Source organism: Symphalangus syndactylus, chromosome 20, assembly GCF_028878055.3.
Source record: "Symphalangus syndactylus isolate Jambi chromosome 20, NHGRI_mSymSyn1-v2.1_pri, whole genome shotgun sequence".
NCBI classification, from domain to species: domain Eukaryota; kingdom Metazoa; phylum Chordata; class Mammalia; order Primates; family Hylobatidae; genus Symphalangus; species Symphalangus syndactylus.
The window spans coordinates 57,911,779-57,924,267 of NC_072442.2; positions in this window are offsets into that span (position 1 = coordinate 57,911,779).

Consider the following 12,489-nt stretch of genomic DNA (forward strand, 5'->3'; position numbering starts at 1 on the left):
GACACCAAAGATATGACAGTTATCCCTGTCTTTGAGGAGTTCAATCCAGTGTGGAAGACGGCAATTCAAACAGATATATGCTGTATGTATGTGCAACATACATACTCTGACATAAGTGTGAAAAACAAGTGTGGCGATAACATAGAGTGAGCTGCTAACTTTGGAAATCCAGAAAGGCTTCTCAAGGAGACTGTGAGCTGATTCCTAAAAGATGACCAGACAGTCATCAGGTGAAAGAGAAAAAAAATATATGATCATTCTAAGAAAAGAAAACAAGCATGAGATTTCAGCACAGTTTTAGCATAGGCTTCATGAGCAAAGGGGAGCAGATGAGGCCAGATATGGAAGTTCAGGCCTGATTGTGAAGGGTATGGCCTCATATGTAGTGCTAAGGAACAAGGACACACATCAAATTGGTCCAATTTCTTAAAGAGGAGAGTTGACACAATTATGGCAGCAGTATGGAGGAATGAGTAAGGTGGGAAAGATGAAAGCCTTCAAAGACTGTTTAGGAGGCTATTAAAATGGTCAAAATTAGAGATGATGGTGATGGAAATGAACAAGAATGGATGATGGTGATGGAAATAAACAAGAATGCAGAATGAAAGCACAGTTCTAACACAGTATAAACAAAGGGCTTGAAAGAATGGAAGAAGTTAAACAGTTTCACAGCATTCAAACCTCCCAGTTACTTTGTGGTACAGATTTCATTTCCTTTCGGAAGAAGTTATTTTCCTCTGAACTTTCTCCTTCTCCAAGAAAAAATAGAACGTTTTAGATAAATCTTTCTGTTGACCTTCTAATTTTACATACCGTTCTGCTTACTTATGAGGAATACTTCACCTAGGCCATGATGAAGATGAAGTTATGTTTACTGTATGTAGAATTAGAAGGTCAACAGAAAGATTTATCCAAAAATCTAACTGTATGTAGAATTAGAAGGTCAACAGAAAGATTTATCCAAAAAGTTCTGTCCATTTTTGCTCCAGAAAAGGAGCCTGACTTTTCTCAGTATCTTGCATATTTTAAGGAGGAACCATAAAGGAAATTTCATTCTTAATTTCAAAAAAAGTATGACCAAAATTTTATCATAGCCATTGCCATAGTGTTCTTCTCTGATATTTTCTTAAAATTTAAAATTTTGCTTCTTCCAAAAATAAGATAAGAGAATATCAATTTATTCTTTATAGTGGTGCTGTCTTTTCAAAGTTAGTCTTTTCTAATGGAGGAGCTGCTTTGGGAAATCTCCTTCGCCAATGTGGGAATCCTAACTAGTAATGAGAAGCTTGCTTCATAAGAGGAGAATTTTAAAGGGGTAGAAAATAGTTATCAGGAATACTTCACCTAGGCCATGATGAGGACTAATGAAATATCCTCCCTAGAGCAAGCATTTTATTATCGCTTTTTAATTAAGCTCTGTAGAGTTAATCTACTGACCTCAAAAGCACTGGGCAATTGCTTTATTATTCTGACTCCTAACTTAAATAATTGCTTATGTAGAGAGTCGAGAGTGTATTCTATTATATATGGGTCAATTATTACGAGTTTCCTGATTAAAGGAGCAAGCATATATAGTCACAGTTATTCTGGTCAATATTCTTCCTCATCTTCCTCACAGACTAGCTGATTTATAGATGTATTTCCTTATCTACTAAAATAAAGCCACACGTAATAATCTAGGACAGCTTATAGCGCTCTTCATCTTTCCTTTAATTGATACGAGGTATTACTGAGATTTGGTGACTGTTTCTAATCTAGTGCTGCTGGATCTGAGAACCCAAACAGGATGCATGGAAGGAGAAGGCAGAGGCTGTCTCCAAGAACACACAAGTCTGAATTAGGACAAAGAGAGGTAGTTTAAGTTCAATTCCTACCTGATTGTAACACTAACACTTAGTGTGACAAAGAAAACGGACTGGAAAAAGACTTTGAAATGTTAAAAAAAAAGCAAGGGACTTCTTCTCTAACTTACAGATAAAACTATTTAAAGTGTACACACACAGAGCTAGGCAAAGATGACCATACCCTAGTGTTTTTGGTAAGTCAAGCATCATGACACTAATAAAACCTCCTAAGAATCTTGGCTGGGCGTGGTGGCTCACGCCGTAATCCCAGCACTTTTGGAGGCCAAGGCAGGCAGATCACGAGGTCAGGAGATCAAGACCATCCTGGCTAACACGGTGAATCTCCATCTCTCTACTGAAAATAAAAAAAATTAGCTGGGCTTGGTGGTGGGCGCCTGTAGTCCCAGCTACTCAGAAGGCTGAGGCAGGGGAATGGTGTGAACCCAGGAGGTGGAGCTTGCTGTGAGCCGAGATCACGCCACTGCACTACAGCCTGGGCAACAGAGTGAGACTCCGTCTCAAAAAAAAAAGAGAATCCGTAATAGGCCAATCCCCTTTTTTCTCTATGTTCTGAGAACATAAAAACCATGGTTACTAGAAGCAAATTCTGTGACTGATACTGGAAATATCATAAATCTTCTTTCCACTCCATTCATAAGTGTTCAAATAACCAAACAGGTGTTAAGAATAGAAGAAATCTCAGGATCCTTCTACTCCAGAGCATTACCTCTTCTATGTGTTTTATATCCAAATCTCCTATTAGAGTCTGAATTCTTGGGACCCTAAAGGATGGTCATTTTATTTACTCTCTTATTAAACTGAAAATGTAGTAATTTCAACTAACACCCTGACTAGAGTTATTGGCCAAACAACTAAGAAAGCATCTAAGGAAAAAGGGTCCTTGAGATGTGCCTGAAGAAAAGGTAACCCTGAAGCAGGAAAAGAGGGAAGATTTTTAAATGCCCCTACAAAGGCCATTTAATCACAATTTTGCTGAAGGCTCACCCTGGGCATTAAATTCTCCAGTGTCATTCTTTATGAGTGAAGGGGTTTGTGAACCTCCCTATCAATCAATGGTTCTCAAATTTAGCAAGCACCAGAATCATCTGGAGGGATTGTTAAAACACAGACTGCTGGGCCCAATCTCCAGAATTTCTGACTCAGTAGGTATAGATTGGAGCCAAAGAATGTGTATTTCTAACAATTTCCTACGTGATGCTGATGCAGGGACCACATTCTGAAAACCACAGCTTTATATTACCGTTATCTTTCACAAAGAAATCAGATGCTATATTCTATAGCCCCACATTTACATCTATAAATTAGGCTGCAGCTCCTCTGGGCTTGTTTCTTTATCCATGAAATTAGGAGGTTGAGCTAAAAATAATCTCTAAAATCTAATCTAAATGTTTTTGATTCCAAGTTAGATAGCACTGGCAGTAATAATGATGCAATTATAATATCTTATATCTATAGAACCCTTTGCTTCATTTGTAAAGAGCTTTTTCATGTGCAATTTATCAGTCACCGGATTCTCACAACCATGTGAGATAAACAGAATCCTTTTGGAAAGTGAGGTACAAAGAAGATTGTGCTTTGCCAAAAGTTGTATGACTAATAGATGGGAAAGCCAGACCTAGGGCATGATTATCTAACTCTTCCTTCTGGAAATAATACACTGTTCTGAGTTCCACCGTACCCTGACAAGCAAAAGGTTCTGATGACATTCTTCCCTTACAAATAAGATCAGTAATCTGTCATTTCACCAGAGCAGAGGCTCTTCACCCAGATATCCATGTGGCTTGCTCCTTAATGTCTTCAGGATTCTGGTTAAATTACACCTTATTAAAGAGACCTTCCCTGGCCACCCAGTATAAAAAAACAACCATTTCTCCCTACCCTGACAGTTATGCTTCTTGTCTCCTTGATTTGCATCATATCTGTCCATGGCACCACTTAACCAGTAATTTATTTGTTTAATCTCTGTCTCCTTCTGCTAAAATATAAGTTCCATAAGGGCAGGGACTTTGTTATGCTCACTGTTGAATATCTGATGAACATTGCCTGACATGTAATGGATGCTCAAGAAATATCCATGGGGTGAATGAATAATAAGAACTTAACCTGTGCCATGCACAGTGCTAGGTAACTTACACATACTATCCATAAGTAAATCCTAAAGCAGTGTATATTTTAACACCTTTTCCTCAGTAATTGATGAAACTACAAAAAAAAAATCTACAAGGGATCTTCCACTTCCAGGAAGAAAGAGTATTTGTACTTTGCCCTATTCCTCTCATTAAGTACAACAAAAAACCCTGGGCATTATACATAAAACTTACAAGTTTTATGTATAATGTATAAGATTCTGTATAATAATTCCAGAATCTCCAGATTCTGGAAGACGGAGAAAAGATGGAAAAGCCAGGGATCTGATATGGTTTGGCTGTGTCCCCACCCAAATCTCATATTGAATTGTAGTTCCCATAATCCCCACGTGCCATGGGAGGGAGGTAATTGAATCATGGGGGTAGTTACTCCCATGCTGCTGTTCTCATGACAGTGAGTGGGTTCTCATGAGATCTGATGGTTTTTTAAGGGGTTTTCCTCCTTTTGCTTAGCACTTATCCCTGTTGTCACCATTTGAAGAAGAACATGTTTGCTTCCCCTTCTGCCACAATTGTAAGTTTCCTGAGGGAAAAATGGTTTCCTGGACTGGGTCCAGGGCCCTGCTGTGTGCAGCCTTGGAACTTGGCGCCCAGTGTGTCAGTCACTCCAGCCATGGGTAAAAAGAGCCAAAGTGCAGCTCAGGATGTTGCTTCAGAGTGTGCAAGCCCTAGTCCTGAAGAACTGTGAGTCAATTAAACCTCTTTCCTTTATAAATTACCCAGTCTATGATATGTCTTTATTAGCAGCATGAGGATGAACTCATACAGGACCTCAGGACCCAAGGAATGACACAAATTCCCTGAGTTTTCTTTTAGACTTATATGCCCCAGACTTGGAACGGAAGAAGCAGACAATACAGAAACCCAAGTAGATGAAGATTTTAAAAGCCCAACAAAGGCATTTCTCTTTAGCCATTGGACAAAGAAACAGGCAGCCTAGCAAGACAGAAGACTTAGACAATAGCTTTTTAGACAACAGCTTCTCTAGTGGAATCAAACAAGAGAGAATAAGACTGTGACCCCTCCCCACCCCAGCAAAAGATGAGTGGAAAGCCTACACTTCTGCCTTTATGAGGCTATAAGATGCCCAACACCTGCACTAGAGGATGATGATGCCAACCAAGCAGGAAAATGGGATTTTCATCCCTGCTGGTCAGTAATGCCCTCCTACTTTATATCAGTAGTGACAACATTGGGATCTTTGACTCCCACGCACTGGAAGTAACAAGGCACCCCTTGTCCTTCCCACCATCAGAGGAGGCATAGAGGAAAGTCAGCACTTTCACTGTTGCTCAGTGGTAATGAGTTTACCCCCATGCAACAGTAATGAAAAGATACTCCCCATTCAAGTGCTAACAGAAGGGAAACTGGACTTTCAACTCTATCAGGAAGCAGTAAGGTAGCATCACCAGCCCTGCTTCCTGTATTAGTCTGTTCTCACGCTGCTAATAAAGGCATACCCAAGACTGGATAATTTATAAAGGAAAGAGGTTTAACTGACTCGCAGTTCCACGTGGCTGGGGAGGCCTCACAATCATGGCAGAAGGCAAATGAGGAGCAAAGTCATGTCTTACATGGCAGCAGGCAAGACAGCTTGTGCAGGGCAACTCCCATTTACAAAAACCATCAGATCTCATGAGACTTATTCACTACCACAAGAACAGTATGGGGGAAACCAACCCCATGATTCGATTATCTCCACCTGGCCCTGACCTTGACATGTGGGGATTATTACAGTTCAAAGTGGGATCTGAGTGGGGACACAGCAAACCATATTACTTCCCTTATTAGAGAAATGTAATAGAAAGCCAATTAAAGGGTTTAAATAAGATCCGGATTCCAAGAACAATACAAAAATGCCCAAGTTTCAACTGAAAATCACTCATTATGCCAAGAAAATCTCACACTGAATGAAAAGAAGATAAATGAGTTAAAAAAGCCAAAACCAAGATGATAGAGATGTCAAATTATCTGACAAAGACTTTAAAACAGACATAACAAAAGTGCTTCAAAGAGCAACTATGAACATGCTTGAAACAAATGGAAAAACAGAAAGCCTCAGCAAATAAAAAGAAGACACTTAAAAAAGTGGAAATTTTAGAACAGAAAAATACAATAACTGAATTAAAAAGTTCAGTGGGTGGGCTCAACAGGAAAAAGAAGTGGACAGAGAAATCAGTGAGCTGGAATAAGAATAATTGAAATAATCCAACCTGAACAACTGAAAGCAGTGGATGAAAAAAAATAGTAGACAGAGCCTTAAAACAAATGATCTAACATTCATGTTATTAAAGTGCTGGAAGAAGAGGGTGGGGCTGAAAAGTACTTAAAGGAATAATGGCTGAAAACTTACAAATTTGTTAGGAAACATAAACCTACAGATTCAAGAAGGAGTTTATCTACACAAGACAAACTCAAAGAAATCAACACCTAGACATATCATTAACTTCTAAATACTAAAAGTAAAGCAAAATCTTAGAAGCAGCCAGAGAAAAATGACATCTTACCTATAGGAGAAAAACAGTTTAGATGACAGGGGATTTCTCATCAGAAATTATGAAGGACAGAAATAAATGGTACAATATTTTTCAGTAGCTGAAAAAAAAATGTCAACCCAAAATCTTATGTCCAGCAAAAATAAGCTCCAGGAATGAAAGGGAGATCAAGACATTCTTAGATTAAGACTATTTTAAGTCTTAAACCTAAGTCTTAAATCAAGACTATGAGAATTGTCACCAGCAGACCTACCCTAAAAGAATGGCTAAAGGAAAGTCTCTAAGCAGAAAGGAAAAAAGTGAATAAAGAAACCTTAGAACATCAAAGAGGAAAAAAACATGATAAGCAAAAATAAAAGTAGGTAGAAAAGGTTTTTTGTTCTTGAGTTTCCTAAATTATGTCTGATGATTGAAACAAAAATTATATCACCTTCTGGTGTGGTTCTAAAAGTATACAGAGGAAATATTTAAGACAATTACAAACTGGGAGAGTAAAAGGACTTACAGGGAGGTAAAATTTCTATGTTTCACTTGAACTGATAACATGACAACAGAAGACAGTGATGAGACACACATAATGTAATACCTAAAGCAAACTACTAAAAATGACATACAAAGAAACACATACACACATACATACACGTGCTATAGGGAGGATTGACTTCCAGCATGACAGCGTGAGGAGCTCCACCAATCCTCTTCCCCGTGAAATAGGTAAAAATTATCTTAAACAAAACAACATTTAAAGTCTCTGTAAATGGTTCTAAAGAAACAGAAAAGGAAAAAACATCTATCAAGAAAATCTACGCAAATTCAGTAAGAAAGGTAAGGTTCTGTGGTATTGAACCAAAATCACTTCCTGCCTCTTACCATCCCAGCACAGAGAGGTGGGACTCCACTCCAGATTGCTACAGCCAACCACAGATTTCCTTTCCCTTGAGCTCCCAGTCAGAGGGCTTTCTTTCTAGAAAGTGCAAGACATTAATATTTTTCATCTCACCTCCAGCTACCCGTTTCTGAGGCTAAGACCCGTGCAAGTGTGATTGAAAGGCTTAGGCTCTCTTTTCTGCCCAGCTACCACTCAAGGAACAGAAGCTCTACCCTGGGTGCTGAGAATATCGGGGCCCTGATCACCCTTGACCTGACTTATGAGGTGGAGGTTCCACACCAGGAGGGACAAGCCAAGAGGGCCTTAGGCTGCTGCTCATCCCCACCAAGTGCTCAGCTCCCAGAATGGAGGTGTCAATCAGAAGATTAAAATTGTCTCCACCACCAGCTCCAAAGCCCTGGCTCAGATTTTGCCTAAGGGGAGAAGTGAGTCATAAAACAGAGCTCCTAATCTTTGCCCAAAGGAACTGATTTCATTTGCAACAGAAGGCAGAGAAATTAAAACCCCAGTGCACTTTCAAGAACAGGATACATTGTGGTAAAAACAAATTGCCATGAAATTAAAGATATAGGCTAAACTGTATGCCAGCTAGTTTTTAGGAGAGAACCAGGTAATAAGATAGCTGGGAGAAGTCCCCCTGGGATCAAAACAAATATTAAACACTGACCTCAGAAATTATGTTTTCAAAGGAGGTAGAATTTGATTGGATTAGTTCATAGAACAATTTATGCCCAAAGGAATTATTAAAATCAATAAAGCTATCGGCCATCAAGTAGTGGAGTTTGACATCTGGGTGTGGTCAGGGAAAGAGAGGAAGAGAGCCCTCTCAAAACCACTGTCATCACAGGGTGGCAGTGGGCATACCAAAGCTGCACCTCCCTGAGGGGCAGTATCAGAAGCTTTAAACTGTGGGTGGGAAACAAACTTCACTAAAATAAACCAGCCAGTTAAAAACAAATATTCTTGTGCTGACAAGAATAAGTTTCAGTGTTTGATAACAAAGGGGGCTGACTCTAATTAACAACAGTATTGTACATTTCAAAATAGCTAGAATAAAAAAACGGAAATGTTCCCAATGCAAAGAAATGATAAACATTTGAGGTGATGGATATCCCAAATACCTTGACTGGATCATCACACAGTGTATTCATGTATCAAAACATCGCATGTACTCCATAAATATGTACAAATATTATGTACTAATTTTAAAAATAATTAAAATTTTTAAAAATAATAAAGGTAATAAAGAAATTGTTTAATAACAAATAAGTAAGAAAATAAAAGTGACAATCCCTGGAGAGGGCAACACTACCCAAGGTTGCTATAATACATTATCTAAAATGTCCAGTTTCCAACAAAAAATTATGATACATGCAAAGAAATAAGAGAGCATGATCCATACACTGAAAAAATCAGGCAACAGAAACTGCTTGTGACAGCAATCAATGTTGAATTTAACAGAAAAAGATATCAAACTAGTTATCATAAACATTTTCACAAAAATAAAGAGAATATGATGAAAGATGTAAAGAAAGGCATAATGACAATGTCAGATCAAATAATGTCTATCAATAAAAACGTAGAAATTATCTTAAAAAAACAGAATTGTCGAGTTGAAAGTATAATAAATGAAATTTTTAAATTCACTAGAGGAGCTCAACAGGAAATTTAAATTGGCAGAAGAAAGAATAAGTGAACTTGAAGAGAGATTGATAAAGCTTATGAAAGCCAAAGAACAGAGAGGGAAAAAAGAATAATAAAAAATGAAAGAGCCTCAAAGAAATGTAGGACACAATTAAGTATACCGATATACACAGTGAGAATACTAGAAGGAGGGGACAAAGAGAAAGGAGCAGAAAAAATATGCAAATGTATAATGGATGAAAACTCCCTGAATTTATTGAAAAACAATTATCTATACATCCAGGTAACTCGATGAACACCAAGTAGGATACATGCAAATAGATCTATAGATACATCATAGTAAAAATGCTGAAAATTAAAGACAGGGAGAAAATCTTGAAAGCAGTGAGAGAAAAATGACTCATTACTTATAAGAGAACAGTATGATTAACAGTCGACTTCTCAGCCGAAATAATAGAGGCCAGGAGAAATAAATAACATATTCAAAGTGGTCAAAGACACACACACACACACACACACATCAACCAAAAAATCTTATATCCAGCAAATCTATCTTTCAAAAGTGAAGGTGAAATAAACAGTTTCCCAGATAAAAACTGAGAGTATTTGCTGACAGCAAACCTGCTTGATAAGAAATACTAAAGGAAATTCTTCAAGCTGACCGCAAGTAACTCCTGACAGCAATTCATATCCACATAAAAAAAGGAGTACCAGAAAATGTAAGTATGTAATTACAAGACAGTATAAATGCATATTTTTTCTCCTTTCTTCTCTTAACTGACTTAAAAAGCAATTGTATAAAATAATACATATACATTGTATGGTTGGGCTTGTAACATAAAGAAATGTAATATATGTGTAACATACTTGCCAATATAGCATAAAGGAGTTGTGTAGGAACAAAGCTGTATTGGGCTAAGGAAATGACTATAAATAGTAAAATAATAACTTTAACAATGTACTGTTGGGTTTGTAACATTAAAAGCTATAGGTAACAGTAATATGACAAAAATGGGGAAAAATGGAATAGAGCTATGTAGAAGTAACTTTTCTATATGTCGCTAGAATAAAACTAGTATGAATCTGAAACTGGTTCTGATAAGTTAAGGTTTACAGTATATGTTAAACTCTAGGGTATCTATTAAAAAAATATAGTGAAAGGAGTGGGCATGGTGGCTCATGCCTCTAATCCCAGCATGTTAGAAGGCCAACGTGGGAGGGTTGCTGGAAGCCAGGAGTTCAAGACCAGCATAGGATATAAAGTGAGAACCCATCTCTATAGAAAAATTTCAAAATAAAATAAAAATATAGTGAAAGAATTACTAAAAAGTTAAAATGCTACATTAGAAAATTTTCAATGCAAAAGGAAGCAGTAAGAAAGAAAAGAGGAACAAAAAAGGCATGAGACATATAGGAAATAATTACAACTATACCAATAACAGCACTAAATGTGAATCAATGTGAATGTGAATTAAGCAGTCCAATCAAAAGCCAGAGATTGTCATAATGTATAAAAATATATGGTCAAACTATGTGCGGTCTACAGAAGCCACAAATATAAGTAAAAAGATGAAAAAATACATTATCTTGCAAACAGGAACCATAATAAAATGGAATGGCTATACTGATAGGAGACAAAACAGACTTAAAACAAAGTTACCAGAGATAAGGAGCAACATTTTATAATGAAAAAATAATAAAAGGATAAGCCCATCAGGAAGACATAATACTTATACATATATTTGCACCTAATAGCAGAGGCATCAAAACATATGAATCAAAAACTGACAGAAATAAAGCGAGAAACTGACAATTCCACAATAATGATTGAAGATGTCAATAACCCACTTTCAATAATGGATGTAACAATTAATGAAGATCAATAAGAAAAAAAGGAAGACTTGAAAAATACTATAAACCAAATAGACCTAACAGACATCTATAGAACACACCACCCAGTAACAACAGAATATACATCCTTCTCAAGTTCAAATGTAACATTCTCCAGGACAGACCACATGCTAGGCTATAAAACAAACTTCAGTAAACTTAGAAGGACAGGCATGATACAAAGTATATTCTCTGACCACAGTGGAATGAAATTAGAAGTCAATACTAGGAAAAAAATTGAGACAATCACAGATTTGTGGAAATTAAACAACACACTCCTAAATAATCATGTGTCAAAGAAAAAATCAAAAGGGAAACCAGCAAGTACCTTGAGATGAATGAATATGAAGATACAGTATACAATATACAAAAACATACGGGATGCAGCTAAAGCAGTGCTTAGAGAGAACTTTATAGTTGTAAATGTCTATATAAAGAGAGAAGAAAGAGCTCAAATAATAACCTAATTTTCCACCTAAGGCACAGCAGGTGGGAAAAACAAATGAAATCTAAAGCAAGTAGAAGAAAGGACATAATAGAGGCTAGAGGAGAAATTAATGAAATCGAGAATAGAAAAACAATATAGAAAATTATAGTCCAATATCCCTAATAGATGAAAAAATCCTTAACAAAATTTTGGCAAGTCAAATCCAACAATGTCTAACAATACAGTCATGTGTTGCTTACCAATGGGGCTATGTTCTGAAATATGCATCATTAGACAATTTCCTCATCGTACAAATATCACAGAGTGTACTTACACAAACCTAGACAGTATAGCCTACTACACACCTAGGCTATGTGGTATAGCCTACTGCTCCTAGGCTACAAAACCGAACAGTATGTTACTGTACAGAATACTGTAGGTAACTATAGCAGAATGGTATTTGTGTATATAAACATATCTAAATATAGAAAAGGTACAGTAAAAATACAGTATTATAATCTTATGGGACCACCATCATACATGCAGTCTGCTGTCAACCAAAATGTCATTATGCAGTGCATGACTATGTATGAAAACAATATTAACAAGAACAATAATACTAATAAATCATGACCAAATGGAATTTATCACAGGAATGCAAGGTAAGTTTAATATTCAAAAATCAGGTAATTCATAACATTCACAGAATAAAAAAGAAAATCATATAACTATTTCAACAGATGAAGTAAAGCATTTGACAGTATCCAACACCTGTCCATGAAAAAAAAAACCTCTCAGCAAACAAGCAATAAAAGAAAACTTTCTCAATCTAGTAAGAGGTACCTACAAATAAAGCACAGCTAAGATATCTTGCTTAATAATAAAACAGTAAACACTTTCTGTCAAAAAATGGGACTAAAAGAGAGAGGAGAGAGAGAGACACCATGTTCTTGGACTGGAAGTCTCAATATTGTAAATCTGTCAGTTTTCCACAAATTGATCTATAGTTTTAGTGTAACCCTAATCAAAATCCTATCAAGCTTTTTTCTTTGGTAGAAGTTGGCAGTTTGATATTAAAATGCATGTAAGTATATAAAGTACCTACAATAGCCAAAGCAGTCTTGAAAAGTAA